Source organism: Ammospiza caudacuta, chromosome Z (assembly GCF_027887145.1).
Source record: "Ammospiza caudacuta isolate bAmmCau1 chromosome Z, bAmmCau1.pri, whole genome shotgun sequence".
NCBI classification, from domain to species: Eukaryota; Metazoa; Chordata; class Aves; order Passeriformes; family Passerellidae; genus Ammospiza; species Ammospiza caudacuta.
This window is the reverse complement of record NC_080632.1, coordinates 56320608-56347576: the sequence shown is the minus strand read 5'-3', so window position 1 is coordinate 56347576 and position 26969 is coordinate 56320608.

Sequence of the window (26969 nt, the reverse complement as noted above, 5' to 3'; positions counted from 1 at the left end):
TAATAGCAGTATTTAGGGAATGGTGGGGGTATGCTGTTATTTGAAATGGTTGTCTGGTTGGTTGAAGGGACATATTGTTGCGTTATCAACACTCTTGCGACCAGGTTTGGATATGTCCCCTTCCTCTTTCTTCTTCTCCATGAGAAGACTGATTCAGGGGCAGGAGGGGTGATATGATGGACTTGTTTGTCAGCTGGTAGGTCTTCTGGCACACAATTGAGGTATGGCTTGATGTATTTCCCTGGGATCCATTTGGGTTCAGTGCCTGTAGAGACACAAGCAAATCCTCTCCCCCACGTAATGAGTGGGTAGGGCCCTTCTATGACTTTAGACTCTGGGTCACGGACGAGCAGAGGTGATCTCTGTTTGAGATGTGCATGCGTATTGTTGTGGAAACGTTTAATGATGGGGGATTGGGCTCCTTCTGGGAGCAATTCATAAAATTTGTAACATATAAGGCCTTGTAGAGTCTGTGGATAGGGAAGGAAGTAATTGTATCATGCTGCTTTTCCAGCAGCTTTTTTATCTCTTTGTGTACTTGCTCCATGATGGACTGCCCTGTGGGATTGTGAAGAATGCTGGTGGTGTGGGCAATTCCCCCTTGCTGTGTAAAATCTCTGAAATGTTTGGATGTAAATGCCGGACCATTATCTGTTTTAATACCTTTGGGGACCTCGAACGTCGCGAAAGCCATATAAAAATGTTTGATTACATCCTTTGTTTTCTCACCTGCGTGTGCCGATGCAAATACTACCCCTCAAAACGTGTCAATAGACACATATTTGAGCCTTCCGAAGGGGGCATTATGAGTTATGTCTGTTTGCCAGAGTTCAAGGGCTCCTAGGCCTCTCAGGTTGACCCCAGCTGGCATGGAAGGTAGGGAAAAGGTTTGGCAGTTGGGGCAAGTTGCCACAATGGCTCTGACTTGTTCCACTGACAAATTGTCTACGTAAAGCAGGTGCATTTTGATGGTAAAAGCGATGGCTCAACTGAGCCTGTTAAAATATGTCAGGGGTGGTGTGCAGTGTAGGGTTAGAGTGTGCTGCCATTGCTAGAAGATCTGGCCTCCAGTTGCCCTCAGTGATTGGTCCAGGCAGGTCTGTGTGAGACTGGACATGCATGATATGATAAGGCTGCTCTCAGTGGGAAAGTAGCCAAATCAGTTCTGAGAGCAAGCTAAATAATTTCTCATTTTGGACATCTTTGAGCAGGGCATGTTCTGCCTGCTCAGCTATCCCAGCAGCATAAGCCAAATTGGTCACCACATTTAAAGGTTGTTGGAATTAACGGAATGTTCTCACAACCACAGCAAATTCTGCGATCTGGGGAGATCCTTCAACAATTTGGACATTGGATTCCCACTCAACAGTGTCCTTATTTCTCCAAGTGATCATTGACTTGTGGGACTTCCCAGACTCATCAGTGAACACTGTGAGAGCATCCTTGATAGGTGTATTACTTTTGTATGTTTTTGGAGTCTAATATAATGAATCTTTAAAGAATTTGTGTTTTGGGTAATGGGTGGAAATTTGGCTGGGGTGGCTATCTAGAGCGAATTGGAGGTGTTCATTGGTTTTTAGAAGTGCATCCAAATAATCTAAGGTAAAATGTAGGTAAAAGCATGCCGGTTCATGCCCTGCAAGTGTTCGGAGGCGATCTCTAGCTTTTATGATTAATTGTGCCACCAGCTCTTGTGGGAGCGTTATGATTTTCTGTGCCTGGTGGAGAAGGAACAGCTACTCTATGACAATTAGTGACTCTTTAGAGCCACTGTCCCACTGTAAAATTATTGTATGGAAATATGGTGCCTTACCTAAGACTGCAACCTCCAGGGGAAGGGACCAGTCCATGCGGTGGGCCTGACAGGATGCTACAGCAGCTGCGACTGTCTCCATGGCCTTCTGGGCTTCTGGGGTCAGAGCATGAGGAGAGACAAGGTCTTACTCACCTCACAGAAGACTGAAGAGGGATGCCAACTCCTCGGTGGTGAGACCCAGGAAGGGCCGAATCCAGGTGATGATGCTGCAGATCTGCTGCAGGTCATGTGGGGTGCATGGATCGTTTCGGATGGTAAGGCTCTGAGAAGTGACGGTCCTTCCGGGGATGAGGAAGCCAAGGTACTTCCATGGGCTGGACATCTGGATTTTGTCTGCTACAATTTGGAGGCCTGCACATTCGACGGCGGCCATGGTCTTCTCCAGTGCAGTCTTCAGGTAGGTCTCAGTGGGTGCAAACACCAAAATGTTGTCCTTGTAATGGTATATGATTGCCTCAGGGAAGAGCTTTCTGATTGGGGAAAGCACTTGTGCCATGAAAGTTTGGCAGAGCACAGGGCTGTTTTTCATTCCCTGAGGCAAACTGACCCAATGGTACCGTTTGTACGGCTCTTTCCAGTTGATAGATGGTACCGAAAAGGCGAACCTGGGAGCGTCTGCGGGATGCAGCAGGATGTTAAAAAAGCAGTCCTTGATGTCAAGGACTGAAAGCAGCCAGTCTGTCGGGAGAACAGAGGGGGAGGGGAGGCCAGGTTGGAGGGGGCCCAGGTCCTGGATGACTTCATTGACTCTACCTAAATCTTGGAGCAGCCACCGCTTGTCTTTGCCAGGCTTTTTGACGACAAAAACTGGGGTGTTCCAGTGGCTGTAAGATGGTACAATGTGCCTCAAATGCAACTGCTCCTCAACTAAGTCATTGAGCACTTTTAGTTTTTCTTCTGGGAGGGGCCACTGCTCTACGCACACCGGATCATGTGATTTCCAGGTGAGGGGTGGGGTGGTGTGCTCAGCAGTGGCCCAAGCTAAAACTCCCATTTAGCATCAGGGATGTCTAGGCGGATCCCCCATTGTGAGAGCACATCTCTGCCTAGCAGAGCGATGTCACATGATGTGACAAATGGCCTTACCGTGGCAACTTGACTCTCAGGCCCCTCTAAGGTGATAAGATTTTTGCTCCTGAGAGAGTTGACAGCTACTCCGATGCTGGAGACTGTGCCACAAGAGGACACCAACTCCCAGTCGCGGGGCCATTTAGCTCTCGGGATGATGGTGACATCCACTCCTGTGTCTGCCATCATCGAAAAGTGGAAACTCTTCTCCTTGTAGGAGATGGTGGCTGAAATGTTAGGTCTTCCCCTGGACAAAGTCTGTGTGAAATAAATGTCATAATTAGGTGAATCACAGTCCTGTCCCAGTAGCATGTACATCTGTGCAAATGGGCTGTGCTTGCACAAAGTGTACGGGGGTGTGGTACAAGAAGCAGAAACAGTTATCTCATTGAAAGGATGGATGGTGACAACTTCTGAAATGACAGTGGTTTCAAAGGGTGTGTGTTTGTTGTCTCCGACAAGGAGTACCTCGATGGCCCTGTCATGGAAAGGAGGCTCCAAGTAGCCTGCCGGAACCCTGACAAAGTCTTTGTCTGAAAGCATGATGGTGACGGAGCTGTGGAGGACTCGGCAAAGGCTTGGATCTAATTGTCCTGTCCTGTGAAAGTACCTGAAGCTGCTCTAGGGGCTCTAAGCCTCAGAAATGACCCATCGGGAACTGGTCCTCGTTGATGGTCTGGAGATGCTGCAGCCTGCCATTTGGTGTCATCATGCGGGGCCGGGGCATGCTCAGCAAACTGTTTCCTGGACGCCGAGGAGATTGCTGGAACTGTGGTGGATGATGAGCAGCGGAGGCGGGCACTCTCGCAGAAGGCACGGGTGTGAAGGATGTGATGCGTCCATCGGACAGAGGGTAGGGGCAGTTGGCATAGATGTGGCCAAATTGCTTGCAATTAAAACACTGGATGTTATTTAGTGTGACCACTGCCTCCCCGACACCCTTGCTTACCGCAACTGCAACAGTGTCTGCTCGATGGAAGTGGCTTTGGTGCAGGTGGTGACCATCTGGGTGATGGAAGGCTCAGGGTCCTGGGGAAGAGCCCTGAGTACCTTCTTGGTGTCTGGGTTGGCGTTGGTCATTGCCATCTTTCGCAGCAACTTGTCCCTAGCCTCCATGTTGTCAATTTGTCTCTCGATGGCCTCTCAGAGGTGGTCCACGAACTTAATGAAGGGCTCATCGACTCCCTGGTGGATGGCTGAGAAGCTTTGCGAAGGGGTAGAGCTGTCCGAGATCTTTAAAAGTGCTGTTTTGGCAGCTAATTTAATTTCAGTTAGTACATTGACTGACAATGCTGCCTGATCCTCAGGCCTGTTGAAAACCCCCTCACCTGAAAAGGCATCCATTGCGTCCTCACCCAGTCCTTCTATTTGATGTTCCTCAACCAGAGTTTTTAACAGTTTTTTCCAATGAGCTTCCTAGAGGAGGAACAAAGTGGGGGACAACAAGGCTATCATTATGTACCTTAAATCATGTGGTATTAGAGTATGTCCAGTAAAAGTGAGTTCTGGTAAGTTTTTTAAATAGAGGGAACCTCTCCCATAGTCTTTGGCTGCCTTTCGCAGCTCTTTGATCTCGGGGTAAGGGATTTGCTCCCACCGTGCGTTCCCATTCTGATTCAGAATGACAGGAGCAACCACCCGGTCAAGGTCCCTAGCCAGCTGGAGATCCCTGTCCCTTACTGCCTCCTCCTGGATTCGCACCCAGCTGCTGCCCGGCCTGATGTTGTGGCCGGGAATGCAGCAAGTCCCATCCTCCTCAGAGGATGTGACTGCGCAGGCTAGTATGCAGGGTCTCTGGCTGACCAGTGGGACCCGGTGACTGGGGTCCCAGCAGGCCAAGATAGCCGCCCTCCGGTCTAAGCCATGCCCACTCACAGTCCCGGTACCGTGGGAACCGGAAGGGACAGGAGACAGGGGGGCGTCGCCTGATGGGCCGCTGTCATGCTCCTGGGCGGGGCCCTCCGGGGGGAGTAGGACCACCCACCAAAGACCCACCCCAGGGAGGAGCAAGACCCACCCCAGGCCCGACGCAGTGATGTCAACGCTTGGAAGAGAGCAGGACCTGACACAGGGGCGGAACTCGATGTGGGGGGAGTTGCCAGTGGAGAGGTGGAAGGACTTGGGAGAGGGAGGAGGCTGCCATCTTGGGGCGCCACGTGGCCACTGCCATTTTGCAAACACTAACCGGGGAGTAAACCAGGACCTGAACTGGGAGCAGGAGTTTTAGAACCAAGGGTGAGGGCAGGGTCCAGACTGGGGTGGTCGGTCCCAGGCTGGGAGAGGCACTGGGTGGGACAGGGGGCAGGAGGGAGACAGTAGCAACCTTGTACCCTTGGGCAGGATCTATGTCCTGTCCCATTCATAGGGAAAGAAGGTTTAGGAATGGGTGAGGAGGAACATGGGGAAGGAGAACTGGGGACCCCAACATTTTCCCTTTCCTTTATTGGATCAAATAAAAATTGGATCAAATAAAGCACTGAATCTTCATACCCTAAAATTCCCCTTAACTTGTTCCAAATAAATACATTTCCCCACTTTCCCCCAAAACAAAAAAGGCATCTTCCCGAGAAATCTCGGGAAAATGTTCGAGCAGAAAACGAACAAAAGCTTTAACAACCCTTTTTAAAAATTAAATGTTCCCTGAAACAAGGAGGCTCTGAACATGGAGATAGAACTCCTTCTGGGCATGGGAGAGATTGCTTCCCATTGCCACTAAATCCACTCATGAGGCAAACAGGATAAAATAAAACAGATGAGCCCAGGTGGGGGCACTGCTTGGCACCGTTTCACTCACCAAATATTTGAAGAAGTCCCAGGTGAAAGGAAAATGCCTTGGAGCAGCTGGTCAGCTCCTGCCAGTCCCTTGGCTTCGCAGTCGCATCCCTGGAGATGCAGGCTGGTCAGGAGCGTAGCATGGAATGGGTGTTGGCAGGTCAGGAGAAAGCAGTCCTCACACAATCAACGTGCGGCTTTTCCTGGTGCTGGAGCTGAATGGTGCTTTTGTCCCCCCGTTGCCGCTCATGGAGCTGCAGCGCCAAGATGCTCTTTGGGACACGGGCGAGAAGAACTGCCCAAGCCCCTCATTGGGGTGCCAGGTGCGGGAGTGTCCCCCTTGCAAGGGAATGTCCTGTGTGGGTGTGGGCAAATCACTCCTTTGTGGGTCCCGTAGGAGCAGATCCACCTCTTCCACCACGCGCACAGTCCCGGATGTATATCAAACGGCACAGCCAGGGAGAAGAAGGACTCGAGGCACCAATGCAGATCCATCTGGGTTTATTAGCGGATGGTCTGAGGGTTTAAGGAGGGAAGGAAAGCAGGGGTGCAACCGCAGTTGAAGGGAGCCGGTGTTGGGTGAACTTGAGGCCCAAACCGGGTGGGACCGGGGTTTATAAAGGGAAGAGGGTAGGTGGGGTCACGGCTACAATTCAACCACTGGGGAAAGGGCGCAGAGGAGGAGACAAGGTAGGGTGATCAGGGGGTGTTTCTATAGGAATGTGGGGAGAGAGTGGTCTTGGGGTGAGGTCCAATGGGGCAGTGGGGAACGGGGAATTTTCCAGAAGGGAAGGAGTGGGCTACAGATGATTGATGTTAGAATCATCCCAGGGCGCTCCTGCCCCATCTTCCCTGTCCCCTCCTCCCACATTTGGTCTTATTAAATTCAATATCTGGATATCTACATAGTGGTGCTAGCAACCAGGAAGAGGAACTGGGTTCACAGTATAACCACAACCAAAATAAAACCAATTAAGACTAAGCTTGAAGCGCATAAATTCCAATATGACAGAAGAAATAGACATGTCACTTTAGAGCAGAACAATGTGAAAGAATCTAAAATAAATAAATCTAAAATAAATAAATAAATACATTTGAATGGTATTCTGACGACAAGAATTCTCTGAGATGCAAATATTTAGGAATGTTTTCATTCAATCTTCAGTTCTTAAAAATTCATAAAATTAGGCATATGTCTTGTGTACCCCATGTCTGGTGTTGACGATGAAAAGGAGATGTATATACATATATTTATCTGCAATTTACTCTAAAAAGTAGAGAAAAGGCAGAAGGGACTAATTTTAGGTTTTATATTAAAGAAATGTGCTCTGTTTAGCTTTAAAGCAGCAAATTATGTAAGTAAATTTATCCCATAGACTAGTGTAGATTTTTAGCTTTCTTTCTCCCATATAATTTCTTTATTATTTTTAGATTCTTTGTCAAGGGATACTCAGTTTAAGTTACAGTTGTTGTTGATACTATAATCATTACATCATCAGTTCCTACATCCAACTCAGAGCTGCTTGTTAACATGGATGGGATATTTTGTACTCAGTGACAAGTTATGATTGTTTTTGCTATTCTGTTTCTTTTCTTAGATATTGAAAATCAGTTCTTGTGACTTTAGGATGGTATTGGCTTGCTCAGTATTGCATTTGTGACAGATGGTTGATATGGCTTATGAATAAGAGGGCAACACAAAATATAGCCCACTTCAATTCTTTCAGTATGATTTCAAGAATTCTTTTTAGAGCCTTTTTTACAACTTTTTTACAGCACTTACGTAAATACTTTACAGCTTTTTTACACCATTTACACAAATAATTTTGAATGAAGTACATATGAAGGATGGTGAAGTGAGAATTAGTATACTCTTGCCAATCTGGTTCTGTATTTATTGACTTATTCAGAGCTTATTAGTGTTTTTCTCTGATAGACTGCAGTGTGACACCTGCCTGGAAGCCAAAGAACAAGTTTTAGGATTATTAATCTGGTCTTCTGATTGCTGGAATATGTAGACTTCTGGTTATGAACACAGTCCTATTAGATGGCAGTTAGGATTACACATTTTAATTTTAAGATAAAATTTCTCTATTCATCTGTTAGCAATTTCTGTTACTCGACATGAACCCTGAACATATTTCATGAATTACTATATATCTGTTCCCACAGAGGAGTTTGTTTCCCTTCTGGAATTCAAATTATCTTTATCATAGGGCATAGCTGCCAAAAGTAGTTTTAATATATTTTTGTGTAATATATTAAATATCCACTCAATTTTGCAACAATATGAATGTAAAATGTAAAACTCCTTTTCCACTATTGTATGAGATATGGGTTGTAGCTAATACTAGAGCAGAGATCATCATATGTACAATGTTAGCTTTGACTTGGTACTAACACAAAAATCAAACCCTTTACTTAAAGCTGCTCACTGTTATTTCCCAAGAAATGTTGATGCATCTGGTAACCATAACCCAGTTGCAGCATTGTCTTTCAGAATACACATGGACCAAGGTCATTCCCATGTTCCAGGGGCAAAGATAAGTCTATAATCTTATAGATGGTAGGAAACTGTCACAGCTAAGCACTTTGCCTTCTTATAGGTAGGCAATTACTTGGGTTAAAAACCTGAATTCTGCAAGTATGTAGTACAAACTTGAAGTCTGTTCTTCAGTCTGATGAGAGGTATAAAAAGACGGGTACATTTTTCAGCAGCTACTCAGTTGCCCATACTAGTTACTTGGTCTAGTTTATCCTGGTTACAGTTTATCATTGCTTCTGGTACCTACAGAGTGCATTTGCAGTGAACTACCACCAGTCAATTCAATGTAGAAATCCTCATTTAAAGTATACCCAAGTTCTTCTTTCAGTCCTAAGAGTAGCAGTAAATTCTGTTCTTCTCTTTTATTGCCTTCAGAATATTTTCTTCTAACAGGTACTCCTAGAAAACTTGTAGAATGCCAGCAGCTGCTGTGCTGATACTGGCAGTTTTTTCATTTCCTGTTGTACTACAGCTCCAGTTGCTTCTGTTGAAGCAGAAGAGAGAGAAGTTCTGAAGAACAAAAATAACTACTATTTCATTATTTGTTTAAAAAGTTATTTTGGACTGCTTACTGAGACAACAATCATTAGTGACAGCTTCTTTATCCTAGAAGATGCTGTTAAATCATTTCTTAGAGGGTCTGTAATCTCTGACATTGCAAAACATAAAGGATTTAATTAGTCATTGAGAATGTGAAGGATATCATAAAGGTATTTAAGGCATTACCTCTCAAAGGAAAAACCTTCAGGCATTACCTTTCAGAGAACAAATCTAATTTAGGTGCTGCCATGTGTGCATTAAAGGGTCTGATGTACACGAAGAAATGCTCATGCATTACAATTTAGAGCCATAAAATTTGAAAATGTATTCTCTCCAAAGCAGGCAGATCTTCTTGGGGAGATGTAGCAGGGTTTAAAATACAGAAGACAATACAGTTATATTGTATTGTACAATACGGAGAAGGTAAACTCCTCGGCAATTGAATTCAATCCTATCTACTACTAAGTAATTAGAAAAACACTGCCATTATTTCTTTTAGTTTATATTTCTTTTTTTGGTTTTTGGGGGTCTGTGTCAATTAGGGCTTTCTCTCATCTTTAAGTGTATGCATTAGAAGTTAGTGTGGGGTAGGACAACAAGTCTAGGGGGCAGCTGTGGCAGTTTTTTAGAGTTTAACAGTGTGGACAGAGGTTGCTCTGTGGCAACTGGCCTCAGTAATGGTCATCTGGTAACTAGTTAACAACTGTAGCAAGTCAGCTTCCAGCATATCCTTAAATATATAGGAGCAGAACACTTATGGGAACACTACTGTTATTAGTCACCTTTTTTAACAGAACACAATGGTGCAAAATTTCCACCCCCACAGAGAATTGTCCCTGGAATTACAGAAACATCTATAATCATAGAAAGGAAACGACACCATTGTTTTCCAATTAATTGAACCAAATATTCAGTTCTTGAGATTTCATATGAGACAACAGTCCTAGCCAGATTTGGTTAAAGATTTATTTTTTGATAAGAGGAAGATGGACATTTTGAGTTAGTCTGTTGCAGCTAAGGACAGACCAATAAGGAGGTTGCTGAAAGTAGAGCCAAGATGGAATAAATGTTTATTTTAATTATAAATATTATAATTTGATAAAAGAGATAAGTTACTATAACAAATGATTATTCACTTTTCCTCTCAGGAGAATCAGTTAGCTCCTTGCAGCATTTTGTTTTGAGAATCTGACAATCTTCCCAGAAGATCTGGGCTATCACACAGGGAAACTGAGGCAGGGTGGATGGATTGTCACAGTTCCCAGAGACACCACAGCTGGTACAGTACAATTGCTTCAGCTGCAGGTGACTTTTGTTACTAGCCTTTTAACTGAACAAAAATAAACAGTGCTGTGTTTAGGACTCCTGGCAGTCCCTGCTTGAAAATGCATGCTAAATCTTGTGTGTTGCCTTTTTAGACATGAGGTTAATTCACTAGTTTCATAGATGCAATTTTACACAGAGCTTTCTTTTTTTTTGGGGGGGGGGGGGGGGGGGGTATGTTTCTAAATATGTTCCCCAGTTGCATGTTCCTAAAAATGGAAAATCATGCTGTGTTGTGATGTTGAATACAATTACTTTGCCTTCTTTCCTGATCTTAAAGTTTAATTCAGGAGTGTGGACATGTATAGTTCATATGTTCTGATCAATTTGAGGTGTAAAACCAAAAAATCCTTTTTTCCTAACATTTATACATGCTTCACCAGTGTTCCACTGCCCCCCCCCCACCCCCGCCATTCATGCACCAGCCAATCTGTGGCAGATTTAACACCACTATGCACCATCATGGTGTTTTTCAATTCATCGCTGCTTCTATGAAACTGATGTTTGATATTGTGGTCAGTGACAGCCAAATAAATTGTCTTTGGAGGAACGGACTTCTGCAAAAGTCTGTGACAGAGCAAGGAAACAAGCATTCCAAGATTCTGCCCAAGACCCAAATGTATAAGTTTGCATTTAGCCTTCCTAAACCAATAGTGCTAAATAACTAGATAATTTCTTTATATTTATGAAGAGGTAATGGTGAGAGGAAACCTGATTGGTTCTTATTTACATTTTTGGTCTTCATCGATTTAATCCTAGCATAAGCTTTTCATTCAGCTGCTTAAATCTTCCAACAATGAAGTTTGGGCCCTAGCTGTTTTCTAAGTGGTGGTCTCTTCAGTTAGTAGTATTGTGTTACCAAGACAATATACACTTGCTGATTGGTCAATGGGCTTAAAACTAGAAAAGAAATAATGAAAGACTATAAGTGGCTAAGCACTTCTCACTCTCCATGCATGTATAGTTTTAATGCATATAGAAAATCTTGCCCTTGTGAAATAAAAATCTGCTTCTAATACCATAAAGAAACATGAAAAGAAAAAAAAAATTAAAAAATTTAAATCTCATTAGAGGGAAATTTGTTAAAGAGGATGTTGGCTTGGAAAATTGCAAGTAGGAATAGCTTTCCACTTCCAGAGAATTCTTCAGGTATTAAAGAGTAGTTGCTGAATTAATTGGATTTTAAACACAAAATACTGACATCCTCCACTGCTCTCAAGTAATACAGTGAGAAATGTGATAGTTAAGATACTCCTTTAAGATAATAAAACTTAGGGTAAAATATCAATTAAAAAAAAAAAAAAGAAAAAAAGTATGTCCTCATCCTGCGATAATTTTCATTAAAAATTATCTTGGTAAGTTCTGCATTAATCAGAAGGAATTTTATTAGATAAATATATTCACTACTCTATAAACTAAGCAAGCACTAGACTAAGGGAAATTGCTAGGACAATTTTTTTCTAGCTACACTCTGTAGCTATGGTTTCAACTGACAAGTAAAAGATCTTACAGCCACATGGCACTGCTGATACTCTTTGTATACCAGATTTAAGTCTTTGCATTTACAAAGTAGCAGAGTTACTAGAGAAAGCCTGAGAATTAAAGCCTTGAGAACTTTTAAATTAACATTTTTAGTGTATCATTATCTGATAGATTCTATACAAGTAGTAATTTTTGGAAAATAAACAATCAGAGAAATTAAAAGACTTTCTACTTGAAAGTCTATGAAAAAAAATAAATTAAGAATACCTGAACAGATGTATTAGAGTAAAAATAAATTACACATCTGTGTAGCTCTACAAGGAATAAAATGTAACTTACTATAATTTAAATAATACTTGGAAAAATTTTAACAAGGAAGAAATTCTTGGATGTTGCTTGTTCGGGTCTCATCTGGGAGAGAGTAAATTTTCTTCCCAGTAGCTGGTGAGGTGTTGTTCTTTGGATTCAGTGTGAGGTGATGTTGATAATGAACTGATGTTTTGGCTCTTGCTAAGCAATGCTTACCCTAAGTTAAGGACTTATCAGTGTCTCATGCTCTGCCAATAAGGAGCTACACAAGAAGCTGGGAGGGAGCATGGCCAGATCGGTTGACCTGAATGGGTCATTGGAAAGGGTTATTCCTAACATGATGCCCAGCACATAAACTAGGGGCAGTTGGCTGAGAGAGGGCGAGCACTGCCCAGGGTTGGGCTGGGCGTAATTGAGTGCATGTTGAGCAACTGTATTGTGCATCACTTCTTTCTCTTGGGTTTTATTCCTCCCTCTCCTCATTTCTTATCATTACAATTGTTATTATTGTTGTTTCAATTGTTGCTGTTGTTGTTATTAATTTTATTTCTTTTATTATCATGCTTTTCATCTTCTGACTCCCCTCCTCACTGAGGGCAAGCAGATGAGTAGCTGTGTGGTACTTGATTGCTGACTGGGGTTAAATCAAACATTAGTTTAAAAGCATTTGAAGTTTGAAAGTTTGAAAATATGAACTTGAGTTGAACCTTTTTATAAAAGGAAAAAAAAGCCAAACAAAAGGTAATATAATTGATAAACTACTTACCTTAGTTATTCGTTTGTCATTCATTGTGTGTTTGGCTTACTAGAGATTTTTTCCTTAGTGGAAACCATGAACCAGATGGAATACAGTGTGAATCTTCAATATAAAATAAGATAAAGTCTGCCCATTCATCTTTTTTTAAAATTAACTTTGGACCTTGAAAAAACATTCCAAGAGCAGTTTGCCTACCTTGTGGAACTGCAGTATTATCAAGCTTGATAACCAAATATTTTAATGTAGAACTTTAAGTTCAATTTAAATGTATTAAGCTCTTCCATAAGAACAACTTCAGAAGCTGTTCTACAACCAAAGGTCATTCATGTCTGTGGTCTCTATTTCCAGACTGAGCAGCAGAAATTCTCTTATTTACAATTTATTGACAACTGAGCATCAAAATCTGCCTAATACTTGCCACTTTTAAGTCTGGTGCATTTCATAGACTCCAGTGAGACAAAACCTGTTCAGGGTCAGAAGCGAACTAAAATGTACCCAGAATGCTTCATACATAAGAAACCTACTCATCACTATGTGAAATGTTCAGTTCAAATCACCAACAATACAACCAAATCCAGGAAAATTTGCAGAAGTGGAAATTTTAGGCAAAGTGAAGGTATCAAAGTAAAAACTTATGTGCGGCCCAGACAATACTGAGCTTCTTTGAGGCTTTTGGGCACATCCTCTTCACTTTGGTATAAAAATTTCTGTGTGATGACAGTTTCAAAGATTTTTTTTCACAGTAACACTGTCAGAGCATTGTTGCAAATACCGGGATTTTCCTTTTCATCTCCTCAAGGGAAGGAGGAAATTCAGTCCAGATGTCACTATCAGAGTGAGGTCTTTAATAGGAAGTGTTGTGTGAAAGTTGGTACTTCACTACCAAAATCAGACTACAAAGCACTACATAAAATTACAGTTCTCCCTCTGTTCTATGAAAGAATGGCTGAAGATATATTTATGGTATATGAATCACAAATAACTTCTGATTAACATATTGGTCACCCCTCTTGGGTGGCTCTTGTGGGATTTCTGTTCCTGAAACTGATCTACTTCAAATAAATTCAGCCATTGTTGGATGAGGTTGTTTTCAAGCAAAGCTCAGTTTTCCCAGCCCAGAGGCTATCAGAGGCTTCACTGAAGGAGGCAAAGCCTGTCCAAGAATGATCAAGAGACCAGGCACAGAATCATCATTTTTGACAGTTATTTAAATGAATACTTTTCCTGTAATTGCAGCTTCTTTAGATGCTTCTCAGGAAGGATTACACCAGGAAAGGATGCTCAGTGGAAAAATGTTTCTGTCTGCTAGACCTATAGATCTCAGTTAACAATTGATCAGCAGAGGACAATTTTTCAAATGTCAAATTAAGCATGAAAGACACCTTTCAATGGATTACTGCCATAGTTTACCCTACACTATGCAATGTTATCTAGAAAATGCTGCCCAAAACAATGCTTTCCCTCAAGGAATCTGCTCCATGATAATTCTCTGAATTTATCTCTATTTAAATTTAAAACTTTCCAAGAAGACAGATTCCAAAACTCTCCTTGTAACATTTACAGGAGACTTGAAATGCATTGTAATTGTATTTGGGTTTTGTTTTCAACTTATTTTAAGGTGTTTTTCTATTAACATTACATTGACAGCTTACATCAAAATAGGTGGTATAGTTCTGAAAAAGAAGTTTAGTGGGTCACACATTAAAACTAAGATGGACATAATAGCCTACTTGGATTAATGTATGATAATACATTAATAGCCATATAACAGTGCATTTATTTTATATACATCATTACCTTCTTGAAGTGGTCTATGATTCAGCACTGGAACACTGAAAATGGCTTTAATCTACTTTTAAAATAGACAGAGAAATATGCCATCACACTTAAGCAAATTCATCAGTGTAAAGCATTGCTTTATATTTAGTGGAACAATACAATCCAATGTTTTAATTTGCTTAGGCTTCAGATATTGAAAGAATGGCTGATTTAGTAAGAAAGAAGTTACTATGTTTTACTTTGAAAATATTTTATTAAAAAATATTATTAAAAGCCTTTTTGTATTAAATTTTGTTACTTTGCATATTTTTTTTCCAAAAAGGATCTATTGTAATTTTAGATGAATTGCTACTTTCCTTTTCTTCTTGTACTTTTAAATAATTTTAACTAAATATCTTTATCTGTCTTTAACTAAATTGGTCAGTAAATTCTCGTCTTTAAGTAAACTGATTTTTTTTTCAGCTCTGAGTAAGGCTTAATTTCTTCAGATTTCTTTGGCTGGATAGGTATAGGTTTATATATAAGGCATGAGTTCTGTTACTTGCACATTCTCATGTCTCAAGACAAATAAAAGAATCTAGCATTTTTACTGGAACTAGGTACTCAGTAAATTGGGTAATCTGGTTCACAATTGTGGAATGCCAGTGTTGATCAAATGCCTTTTCTCAAACTGGTATGTCTCTGCTGAAATTTGTATATTAATTGTAGTGTGCTTGCTTATTAAATAACCACAAAATTGTTAAAATAAAATAGATTTCAAAATTAATTACTTGACAATTAGAAAATAGCAGAATGAGTATTTCCTATGTAAATGTAGTTCATCTGACTGAGTGCACATTTTGCACGAGTCTCCCATTTCCTTCAGTGTTAGTAGCAGATACTGTTCAATTGAATGTTCCCCCTTTCAAACTATGCTCTGTGGACAATGTTAATAACCTACTTTCAGGAATTATCTGATCTTTATCATTAGGATTACAATATTAATGAATTATTTTCACAGCATAGCTTTGAGGTGAGGGAGAGACACTAATCCCAAATGCAGAGCTATCAGAATTGGCCAAAACATTTGGCTACCTACACTGAAGTGCTAGGATCAGAGACTTCCCTTTTCATTGTGCAGAAGTACACCTCTGGTGACTTCAGTAAAGAAGTGTTTGCTACTGCAAATCAGAGTCTCTATTTATTTGGTTTGCAATCCTGGTTCAAGAGCCCTCCAATCCCCTTTCTCTTCTTCTCCTCTTTCAAAGATACCTAGAGTGGCCCAGGTCCCCATCCCCAGCACCGTCTGTGAATGATACCTGACTGACAAATCTTAGTCATCCATTGCCAAACTCTACAAGGTTTAAAAGAAATCTTTTAACACATGACAACACTGGAGCTTTATGCTATAGCTCTGAGAACTGGGATATGTTTTGTATCAGCATAACCACAGGATCTCTACTGTATTTCCCAGTAAATAAGGTGGTGCTTACTGGAAGGACCCCTAGGGCCAAATGAAGAGGGATCTAACTTTCCAGAGCCTTTCTCTTGCTTCATTCTCACATAAAATATTAAAATTTATTCCAGTCCACTATGAGATCAAAACACACTGAATTAAGTAGAAGGAAGAGTAAGGTAATAAGTACCATGTTTTCCCTAGGAAAGATGGGAACTAAATCAGGTGTGACCACCTTGATAGTAGTATTTCCTAGCTCTAGAGTGCTTGCCTCGGCAGAAACAGTTACATTGTCTTGCTAATGATAACATTATTTCAGTATTTTGCTGTGGTGACACAAATTGCATATGTGATGACTGTGAGGTGAAAAAGACAGTGAAACAACTGCTGAAAGCTGTTTCTCCACCTGATGATGTTTTGACCCTAACTTAACTGCTGGTTCACTGTACTTCAAAGTATCATGAGCATAGGTAGTGTGATCTTTCAATTAATTTTCTTTCATTTTTAGGAATGTATTTATATTCTGATGGACTTCTGCAAAAAACAAAATTATTTCTATATTGTAACTGGGTAAGAGAAAGCTACACAAAAGCCCACCCACCCACTCACTCATCCCTAAAAAAAAAAAAAAAAACCAACCAATTAAAACAGACAAAAACCACACCAAACAAGCAAAAAAACATACCTAATCAAACAAAAAACCCACCTTCATAAAATACCAAAACCCAGGCAATTACATAAAAAGCATTCCAGAAGACATTTGACATTATTTTGGACAAATGCAACTTATATGTACATACATAAAATAAAGTATGAAGGCAATGAAATAATATTTTAATGCAATGTTAAATGTCATAAAATAAAATGAATCATCAGTCCTTTCAAATTTCTCACTAGTAAACTGAAATTCTTGAAGAAGCTTTTATTAAAAAATATTTGCCTGGTAACATAATGTTGTGGACTCGGATTTACAGATTGAAAAACAATTTCAGAAGAATTTGGACTAAATGAAAAATTAAATTAAATGTCCCTAAGAAATATTTTTTAAGCTCTTCTCATACACATAGTACATCATCACTGCAGGGGCTCACTTTCATAGTGGCTGTATCTGTTATTTTCTTGTCTTTACCTCAAGGTAAGTGCATTGCATTCTGTAAGCTTTGGAATCACTGCTTTAAAATTTAACTTGTGAAGATGTGAAAATCAGCAAGGAAGTAATAAAATAGAAAATGGTAAAATTGTCCTCCTTTTAGGAGAAGAATGGAATCAAGTTTGAGCATAGCCTGGGAGATTGTAATGAGCTTTAAAAAAAAAATTAAAACATTATTTAATACTAAAAATGGGTAGTATTGGAGAATGATGTCAGCTTTTTAACCAGGGGGAATGTTTAAACTTACTTTAAAAAATTCCTGCATATATCATAATTCTGCAAGAAATGATGGTATTACCTGCCTTGTTTTTGGAATCTGAAAGCATGGTGACAGCTTCAAAAGTAAGATTCCTTAATATGAAGCAACCCAAAGCTAGCTGGGTTTAAGATAATCACTCAAAACTTTCACTGAAAGAAGAATGTTTTCCCTTGTAATTTATGTGTTAAATTAGTATGCCTAAATTCAAACTGAAAAAAGAAAGCATTTGTCCAAAATTGCAGATCCATAAAAAGATAGCCATTTCTCCTCTCTTTAAATGACTACAAGGAGTCATAGTCATGAGGTGTCTTTTTTCATTTTGGATCCAGTACCTTTTTTTTTTTTTTGGGAGGGGGGGGGTGGAATGAAGAAGCAATGTGTATCTATACACATATAAATGAATATGTAATTTTGTATATACATATTCAGATAATCACCAAGTCACATATCTTTCAAGCTAGAAACAGACCAGTTGTGACCTTATATATGGACAAGAGATTTGCTTATGTTTTTTGAAGCACTAGTGTACCAAATATTATTTTATGACTATCTTAAATGTTAACACTGTAAATACTTTTCTCTGATTCCTCACAAATAAGGATAATCCTTTATTTAATATCATGGATGAAATAAACAAAGGGCCAGGAGACTTCTTCTCCTGTTTAATGCCTTTATTAAAAGTGATCAGCTCAGGATTGGGTAGCTCGGGGCTGCAGTCTCCCGTCATCTCTCCCAGGGCGACTCAGAGGAGAAGGATATGCACAGCTCTGTCTGCAAGGGGCAGAGCGGGGGGAATCCAGTCCTCGCTGGGAGCCTTTGGGGCGTGGTATTCCCATCAGATCGTGCCCCTCCCATTCCGTCAGCTTGGTCTCACCGCCGGGGTCAACTCCCAGTCAGGGCAAGAGGGTCCGAAGGTGTTCCGCATCTCTGCAGGCTCAGCACTCGGCTCCTCACGTCCAGACATCACTCCAGTCTCTCAACTCTTAGGTGGCTCGTTGTTTTTGGGGTTTCTCCGTGGGTTTGGAGTCAGGGGTTCCACAAAGCATTCTGGTCTTGGGAGTCACTTTGCATAACCCCCCCCACCCTCTCAGGTGTCTTCACTATTCTGGGAAAGGTACAACTTAGCCTTGGGAAGGTCCCCACCCGTTACAGTCTCAGGAGAAGGGCCATTAACTCGCCCCAGCCAGGGCTTTTACTAATACAAAAACAACCATCAACGACAACGACCCGTGATTACAATAACAAAGGCAGCAGCCCAGCAGCAGTGGTAACTTTTTCTCACAGAAAAAAATATTAACCGAATTTTTGTTCATAACAGTCCCCCCTGTTTTTCTTTGATCGAGCTTAAATTCTAAGCTCGCATCAACTCCCAATTTTTGTCTTGAATCTACTATAAATCTCTTGGGCACTTTGGTAATCATGGTTACTTAACCTTGTTACTTTCCTTGGTTTCTTCAGGTTGGTCTGCACGGCAAGTACTATTCTACTAAAACAGATAAACAAGCATAGTAAAAAGAGCAATCCTCCAAGTACACACACAGTGAGAAAAACTACCTTTTCCCATACATCCTTTTTGAAAATCTCCAGGTTCTCCCACCCACTGGGATCAAGTGTAGGAGTTTGTTCCTCATTATTTACACATGCTAACCTTTTTATTTCATTTGAAATGTTCCTAATAATTGAATTCTTTATTTTAATACTGCCTGGAGCCGGATAACTTTGTTTAACATAGATATTGGGATCCGAATTTGGCTTTTACAATTTTGGATTTTCTCAATTTCTATTCTACTTTGCTTGTTCTGTTTAATTTCTCCCAAATCATTATATATAGGAACTCCCAAACTTGATCCAGTTTCTTTGCGTAATAAGAAAATTGGTTTTATCACTCTAGCGGTGCAGCTGCCAGATGAGATCAAATCTAGGGGTTTAAGGCTCCCCTGAAATGTGTTCCAAAAGGGGTTTATCTCTTTTCCAGTACACTCATATAAATACTTGTAACAAACAATTTTTCTTACCATTTTCACCATTTCTTTGCTTTTCACTAGATCTGCTGAGCTTGTTTCAGCAGCATCACATTCAAAGCACAACCAGGCTTCCCCTATAGGGCACTCTCCTAGGAGTGGCTGCCTAAAAGTGGCAGTATTGTATGCTCTCCAATACACTCTTCTAGTTTTCTGATAAAGGACCAATTGGGAGAGGTTAACACAATGAGGGTTAGAACTGATGTGGACTCTCGACAAGGAGCTCACTTCCTCCTCATAGAGGAGTTGGTAGCATTCATTGCACGGCTCAGCTGGGCTCCCCTGAGCACCACCAGCAATCAGAGCCATCAGTACTACCCTTCCCAAGAGTCCGGTATGGGTCATCTCACACAGCCTGCCCACCCGGCCTTGCCTCTTGGGGAATTTTTACTGAGGAAAAGCTTCCACCCGTTTGTCTGGTTAAACCTCTCTTGGTCTGTTCCATACCAATTTTGGTTTCCCCTCCCAGGGGAGTGTTCTGTAGAGGATTAACCTGGAGTCTTTAGAAATAAATTGAGGAACATAACCAGAATTACTTATTTACAGTCTTAAACTTTTTACCAACATAGTTTACACAGAACAGTCTTAAAACATTTTAAGCAATATTAGAACTCTTAACAAACAATTTTTTCCCACACAGTTCAGTCTTTTTGACTCTTCCTTCTGAGAGTCAACTTTAAATCTTTTGGTCCTTTTACCACAGTGTACTCAGGTGATTTAGCTTGTGAAGCAGATGAATCTTGTCCAGCGCCGGGGGGTGAGAGTGGTGTGGACTCTGGTCCAATGCCAGAGGGGGAAGCTGATGTTGGATCCGGTCCAATACCTGGGGGTGAGACTGGCCCTTTTATTCTTGTGATGAGTCCAACCTTTTTCTTTGGTCCGCACAGCTGAATTTGTGATCAGGAGCACCTGGAAGGGGCCTTCAAATTTAGGCATTAATGTTCCCGTAGTCCATGATTTTATCAAAACCCAATCTCCTGGACTAATGTTGTGAACTTTTGTGTCGAGAGGGGAAGTTTGAGGAAGGTATCCTTTCTTTCTAAGTCCCTCCAGAGTTCTTCCAATTATTTCTAACTACTTTCTGGTAGCTTCTTCCCCTTCCAGATAGTCTCCTGTGCTATAAGGTGTTAACAAGAATGGCAGCCCAAACATCATTTCATAAGGTGAAATTCTTATGTCAGCCCGAGGTCTCGTTCTGATGTGCAATAGCGCTAGGGGCAAACACTTCAGCCAATTCATCTTTGTTTCTTCAATCAATTTAGTTAATACATTTTTGAGAGTTTTGTTCATTCGCTCCACCCTCCCAGAACTCTGGGGGTGCCACGGAGTATGCAACCTCCATTTCATTCCTAAAGCCTCAATTATATTTTGTAATGTTTGGGACACAAAATGTGGACCTCGGTCTGAGTCTATGGTGTCAATACCATATCTGGGGATAATATTCTCTAGGATTGCTTTTGCCACGACTTGAGCTGTTTCCCTCCTGGTCGGGAAGGCTTCTACCCAGTGTGTGAGATGATCAACTATAACCAGTAAATATCTGTATCCTTGCACTGGGGGGCATTTCAGTGAAATCTATCTGTATGCTTTGGAAGGGTCTCAAGGCTAATTCCCTTCCTCCAGGTGCTACTTTTCTCATAACTTTCTGGTTCACTTTTTGACAAATGATACACCCTCTAGTAACAGCTTTAGCCAGGCTATATACCCCGATGCATAGGTTATTTCTTAGGAAATGATCACATAGTCCTCGGACTCCCCAGTGAGTTAATTTATGTAGTTCTGTTAGCACTGTCCGAGCCAGTGCTTTATTCAAAAACACCCGTCCATCTGAGGTTAACCACTCTCCCTGTTGTCCTTGATGTAACTTTAAATCTTTTATTGCTTCTAATTCTTCTTCACTAAATATAGGTTCTTCCCCTTTTTCAGGTGTCATTTTTGTCTTCAAAATTTTTACTGGATCCCCTGGTTCTAGAGCTGCTTCTTTGGCTATCTGATCAGCCAGTCGGTTTCCTTTAACTTCTAAACTGTCTCCTCTTTGGTGCCCCTTTATATGGACCACTGTAGGTTTTCTGTAGGTTTTTGTAGGGCTTCTAGTATTGATCGGACTAGGTTCTCATGGGCTAAGCTCTTTCCCTTTGAACTTAAATACCCACGTTCCTCCCATATTTTCCCAAATGTGTGAACTGTCCCATACGCATATTGGGAGTCCGTATAAATGGTTCCCCGGTCCCCCTCCAGTAAGTCCAGTCCCCTTTTCAGGGCATATACTTCACAACTTTGGGCTGACCAGCTTGGGGATAGTTTCCCTTTTTCTGCAATTTGTAATGTTTCTCCATCTATAATTGCATAACCTGAAGCTCTTTATCCATTTACTATTCTCGAAGAGCCATCTATGAATAAGCTTCTTCCAGTTGCTAGAGGCTGATCTTCCAAAACTTCTCTTACTTTTGTTTGGAGATAAACCAATTCTAGACAATCATGTTCTAAATTCTCTATAGGCTCTCCCATTAGGAATTGTGCTGGATTGAGGGCATTTGATGTGATAAATTCTAAGTCCTCTGTATTCATTAGTATTATCTCATATTTTAATATTCTAGCATCGGTTAACCACTGCGGAGCTCTCTGTCTCAGTACTGCCTTAAGATCATGAGGAGTATGCACTTTAATTTTTCCCTGTAAGGTCAATTTTTGAGTCTCCTCTATCAGGATTGCAGTTGCTGCTACTGCCTGTATACAAACTGGCCAGCCTCTAGCCACTGGATCTAACAATTTGGAGATGTATGCCACGGGTTTCCTGCACCCTCCCCACTCCTGAGTTAATACTCCATAGGCTATACCTCCTTCTGCACTCACAAACAGGTCAAAGCCCTTCCTGAGGTCTGGTAAGCGTAGGACCAGGGCAGAGGACAATTTGTTTTTTAAGTTTTCCAATTGTTGATCATCTTCAGCTGTCCAAATTAGGGGTTCTGGATCCACTAGTTTATTGTACAGAAATTTCACACTCTGTGTGTATTGATCCAACCATAACTTACAATATCCAAACAAGCCCAGGAGTTTTCTCACATCTCTTTTCGTTTTTGGGGCCGGGAGAGCTAAAATACCTGAAATCCTGTCAGGGCTTAGTTTCTTATACCCTCCCCCTATTATGTGCCCCAAGTATGTTACTTCTGATTGCACAAATTGTAGTTTCCCTTGGGACACTTTTAGTCCTTTCTCCCCCAGAAAATTCAAAAGTTTAATACTAGTTTGTCTGACCTGATCTTTTTCCTTTCCTGATACCATCAGGTCATCAACATACTGCAAGATCTGCACTTCTTGTTCAGGGACAAATTGTTCCAACAAACTCTCTAAAGCTTGTCCAAAGAGATTGGGGGATTCAGTGAACCCCTGTGGTAATCGGGTCCACCTTATCTGTTGTCTCCTTTTCGTACTCAGGTCCTCCCATTCAAAGGCAAACCAATCCCTGCATTCTGTTGCCAGAGGACACGCCCAGAAAGCATCCTTCAAATCTATGACAGTGAACCAAGCATGTTCCCTTGGAATTCTGCTTAGGAGACTATATGGGTTGGGCACAACTGGATGTCTGGCAATGGTTCTTTTGTTGACTTCCCTCAAATCTTGTACCAGCCTATATTTCCCTTCAGCCTTTTTAACTGCCAGTATAGGGGTATTATGTGGTAACATGCAGGGTTCTAAAATTCCCTCCTGCAACAGTTGCTCAATGACTATAGCAAGCCCCTTCTTTCCTTCTAGGGAAATCGGATACTGTTTAACTCGTATGGGTGAGGTATCATCCTGCATTTTTATTGTTATCGGTGGAATGTCTAATAAGCCTCTCTTTCCCCCCTCAGCCCATACCTCAGGATTTATCTCTGTAACATCTCCTTGAGACAGCTTCATCACTTGTACTACCATCCTCCCTTCCCTGGGAACAATCCCAACCCCCAAATGGACTTGCAGGTCCCTTCCTAACAAACTTTTTCTAATTTTAGGCAGATAAAGAAAATTAGCTTTACATTGCCTTGAGTTTCCAATTATTTTCACTACTTTAATCACCGATGCTCTAAATGGTCTCCCCTCTGCACCCAATACTTCACAAAATTGTCTCCCAATTTCCTTGTGGTATTTTGTTGAGACAGGACTTATCTGCCCCTGTATCAACCAAAAATTCAAATTCCTCATTTAGGGGTCCCACTTCAAAGTTTACCAAGGGCTCTTCTAGATGTTTCATCGGGTCCCCTATAGTAAAAAGCCCTTGACACCCCTAGTCCTCCCCCTTAAGAATCCTTCCTAAATTGTCCTGTTCCTTGGCTATTGCCTCATCGAGACTGAGCTTTTTACAAAACCTCCTGATGTGTCCTGCCTCCCCACAGTAATAACACTGTCATCCTCTCAAAGGAACTTCTTGAGGTCTCTCCATCCTTCGTGCACCGGTCAGTACTGGCCTTCCTCTGCCTCCTCCTGGTGGTGGACCCGCCCACCCTGCACTTTCTCTAGCTACAGCAACCATGATCTTAGCCTTGGCCTTTGCTTTATCTTCCTCCCTCCTTAAATACACCTTCAATGCCTCCTTTAATAACTCATTAATGTCCTTCTCTTGCCAATCTTCCATCTTTTCCAGTTTTCTCCTTATATCAGGCCAAGATTTGGTAACAAATTGGACTTTTAGCAGCATTTGACCTTCTGGGGTGTCTGGGTCTATTCTAGAGTACAACTGGAAATTCCGCCTTAGGCGATTAAGCCAGGCAGCAGGAGCTTCATCTTTCTCCTGTGTACCCTCAAATACCAATTGGGTATTAGTTCCTTTGGGAACTGACTCTTTGATCCCCCGTATTATCAAAGACCTATATTCCCTCATGGCCTTCCTCCCCTCCTTCCGGTTAGGGTTCCAGCTGGACTCCGTTAATGGCAATTTCTGTTCACCTGTTGGCACCTGGGGTCCTGGACTGTTATCTTTCTCCCATATTCTTATGCCAGCCGCCCTTATCATCTGGACCTCTTCTGGGGAAAATAATATACTCAGGATGGAATTCATCTCCCCCCAAGTGTAGATATTTGGACCTAGAAATTGATCCACTTGGTTGGCTATGCCCACTGGGTCCTCAACCAAATGCCCCAACTCTTTCTTGAATCCTCTCACCTCAGAAGCAGTTAGGGGAGCATTCACAAAGCCAACACCTCCCGCCACTCCTCCCATAGAAACCTCTCTGAGGGGAAAGAGTCTCTCTGTCTTGGACATCTTGGATCTGGTGCTACAGTAAGGCCCATCTTCAGATGCCAAACTACTTTGAGGGATATCTGGGTTACCCTGAACGTTCTGCCCATCAGCAGGTGTATTTGCTGATAGCTGTTTATCGGGCGAGGAGGCATTTGTGTCCCAACTAGGAGGAGGTAAAGGGACAGCAATAGGAGGGGGAGAAGAGCCTGAGTAGATATTAAGCGGAGCTGGAGAAGGGGTGGAGAATGCAGCAGGTGGAGTAGGCACTTGTGGTGATGCAGAAGGAACTGGAGGAGATACTGGGTTCATCATAGCGGAAGCTGAAGAGGTAGAAGGAGGAGTTTGAGCAGGTGGTAATGAGATGGCAGCCGGGAGAGGAACCGGACCTGCCATTTGAGGTGCTTGAAGAAGAGGATTTAAAAGGTGGAGGGGCAGAAGGAGGCAAATAATCCAGGGAGTCCCATCTTTTACTAGTTCTATCATCCCCTCCTTCATTCCCCTCTTTCTTCCTCTGTACCTTACAAATTTGCACCCCTTCATCCTCAACAGCACTCTTTAACCAGCAAGCCACATACAATAATTGCTCAGGATCAGTATCTCTTCAAGCTGTCAGATAATTATTTAATTGTTGGATCATCCACTTATCCTTTGTCCCACACCAAGGCCATCCTCTTTGCAACTCTAATTCTGGCCACACTTCCATACAATAATGGATCTTTTTCACTTTATCTAATCCCTCCGTGGCCTCTATAGAATCCCATTTTACTAACAGTTCTCCTAAGGGACTATTGGGATGTATATACCTCAGTCTCTTGCCAGTCTTTTTACTATTACAACATCCCATTTTTCAGGTCTCAGTAAAAAAAGTCCCAAAGGTGCCTCTACTGACCGGGAATTTCAGAAAAAACCTTGTTTGAGGAGCTTCAGCCTCCTCCACTGAACTTCAAATTTCTGCCTGATGCTCAGGACTTTATACTGAAACAACTGCCCAATCTCTTGATTGCCCAACTTCCCAACGTCAGGTCTTACATCTATCGGGACTTAAACACACGAAGCCTTGGCCAAGAATCCGGGTCGTGCCTGACTCCCTCCGTCAGGAAAACAACTGCCTGATTTTTTAGTTTGCCTAACCCGCCAATTATTAGGCTTCACTGTATCAGGACTTAAAAGCAAACCACAGCCTCCTTCGCTGGGGTTTGTGCCTGACTCCCTCTGTCAGGACTTACTTTGCCTGCAGGGCTTGTGAAACACCCAAATCCTTCTCGGGACTGACAAATCTTACTCGAATCCTTCTCGAGACTTACAAAAGTGCCTGACCTCCCTTTGTCAGGACTTTGGGGTGCGTGCCACTCATACACAGTAATTCACTCCGCACGCCCGGAGTGGGGGGGCCCTTTATTCCCCCTTGGGAGACGACTTCACTCATGCTAATTCCACTTGCTTCCCCCTGTTCCTGGCCGCTTTTCTCGCAAAAAGCCGGAACCGCAGTACTGAGGGGTGCCTCTCACTTCGAAGGTCCGGCTACCGGCCCTCGTCTCACTCACACACATGCGCACGTCTCCCACTCCCGCCACCGGATTTCTCACCAGTCCGGTGCTCCTCTGCATCGCTGTCCTGAGCCGGTCCCTGGTCCTGGTAGCCAGCTGTCCTCTGAAGATCCAAGATGGCCAGTCCTGAGTCCTCTTGTGGCGTGGCTATCCCGGACGAGAGCTCCCAGCTGAAATAAACAAGGGCCAGGAGACTTCTTCTCCTGTTTAATACCTTTATTAAAAGCGATCAGCTCAGGATTGGGTAGCTCGGCGGGGCTGCAGTCTCCCGTCGTCTCTCCCAGGGCGACTCAGAGGAGGAGGATATGCACAGCTCTGTCCACCAGGGGCAGAGCTGGGGAATCAGATCCTCTTGGGAGCCTTTAGGGCCTGCTGATCCCGTCAGATGGTACCCCTCCCATTCCGTCAGCTTGGTCTCACCGCCGGGGTCAACTCCCAGTCAGGGCAAGAGGGTCCGAAGGTGTTCCGCGTCTCTGCAGGCTCAGCACTCGGCTCCTTACATCCAGACATCACTCCAGTCTCTCAACTCTTAGGTGGCTCGTTGTTTTTGGGGTTTCTACGTGGGTTTGGAGTCAGGGGTTCCACAAAGCATTCTGGTCTTGGGAGTCACTTTGCATAACCCCCCCCCGCCCTCTCAGGTGTCTTCACTATTCTGGGAAAGGTACAACTTAGCCTTGGGAAGGTCCCCACCCGTTACAGTCTCAGGAGAAGGGCCATTAATTCGCCCCAGCCAGGGCTTTTACTAATACAAAAACAACCATCAACGACAACGACCCGTGATTACAATAACAAAACACGCAGAACTTTGGCAGCGACAGTGATCTGGCTGCCTTTTTGTAACCTTTTCTCACAAAAAAATATTAACCGAATTTTTGTTCATAACAGTCTCCATCTCCTATTTAGATGGTAAAGGACCTGATCTGAATGTAGTAAATGACAATTTAGTAT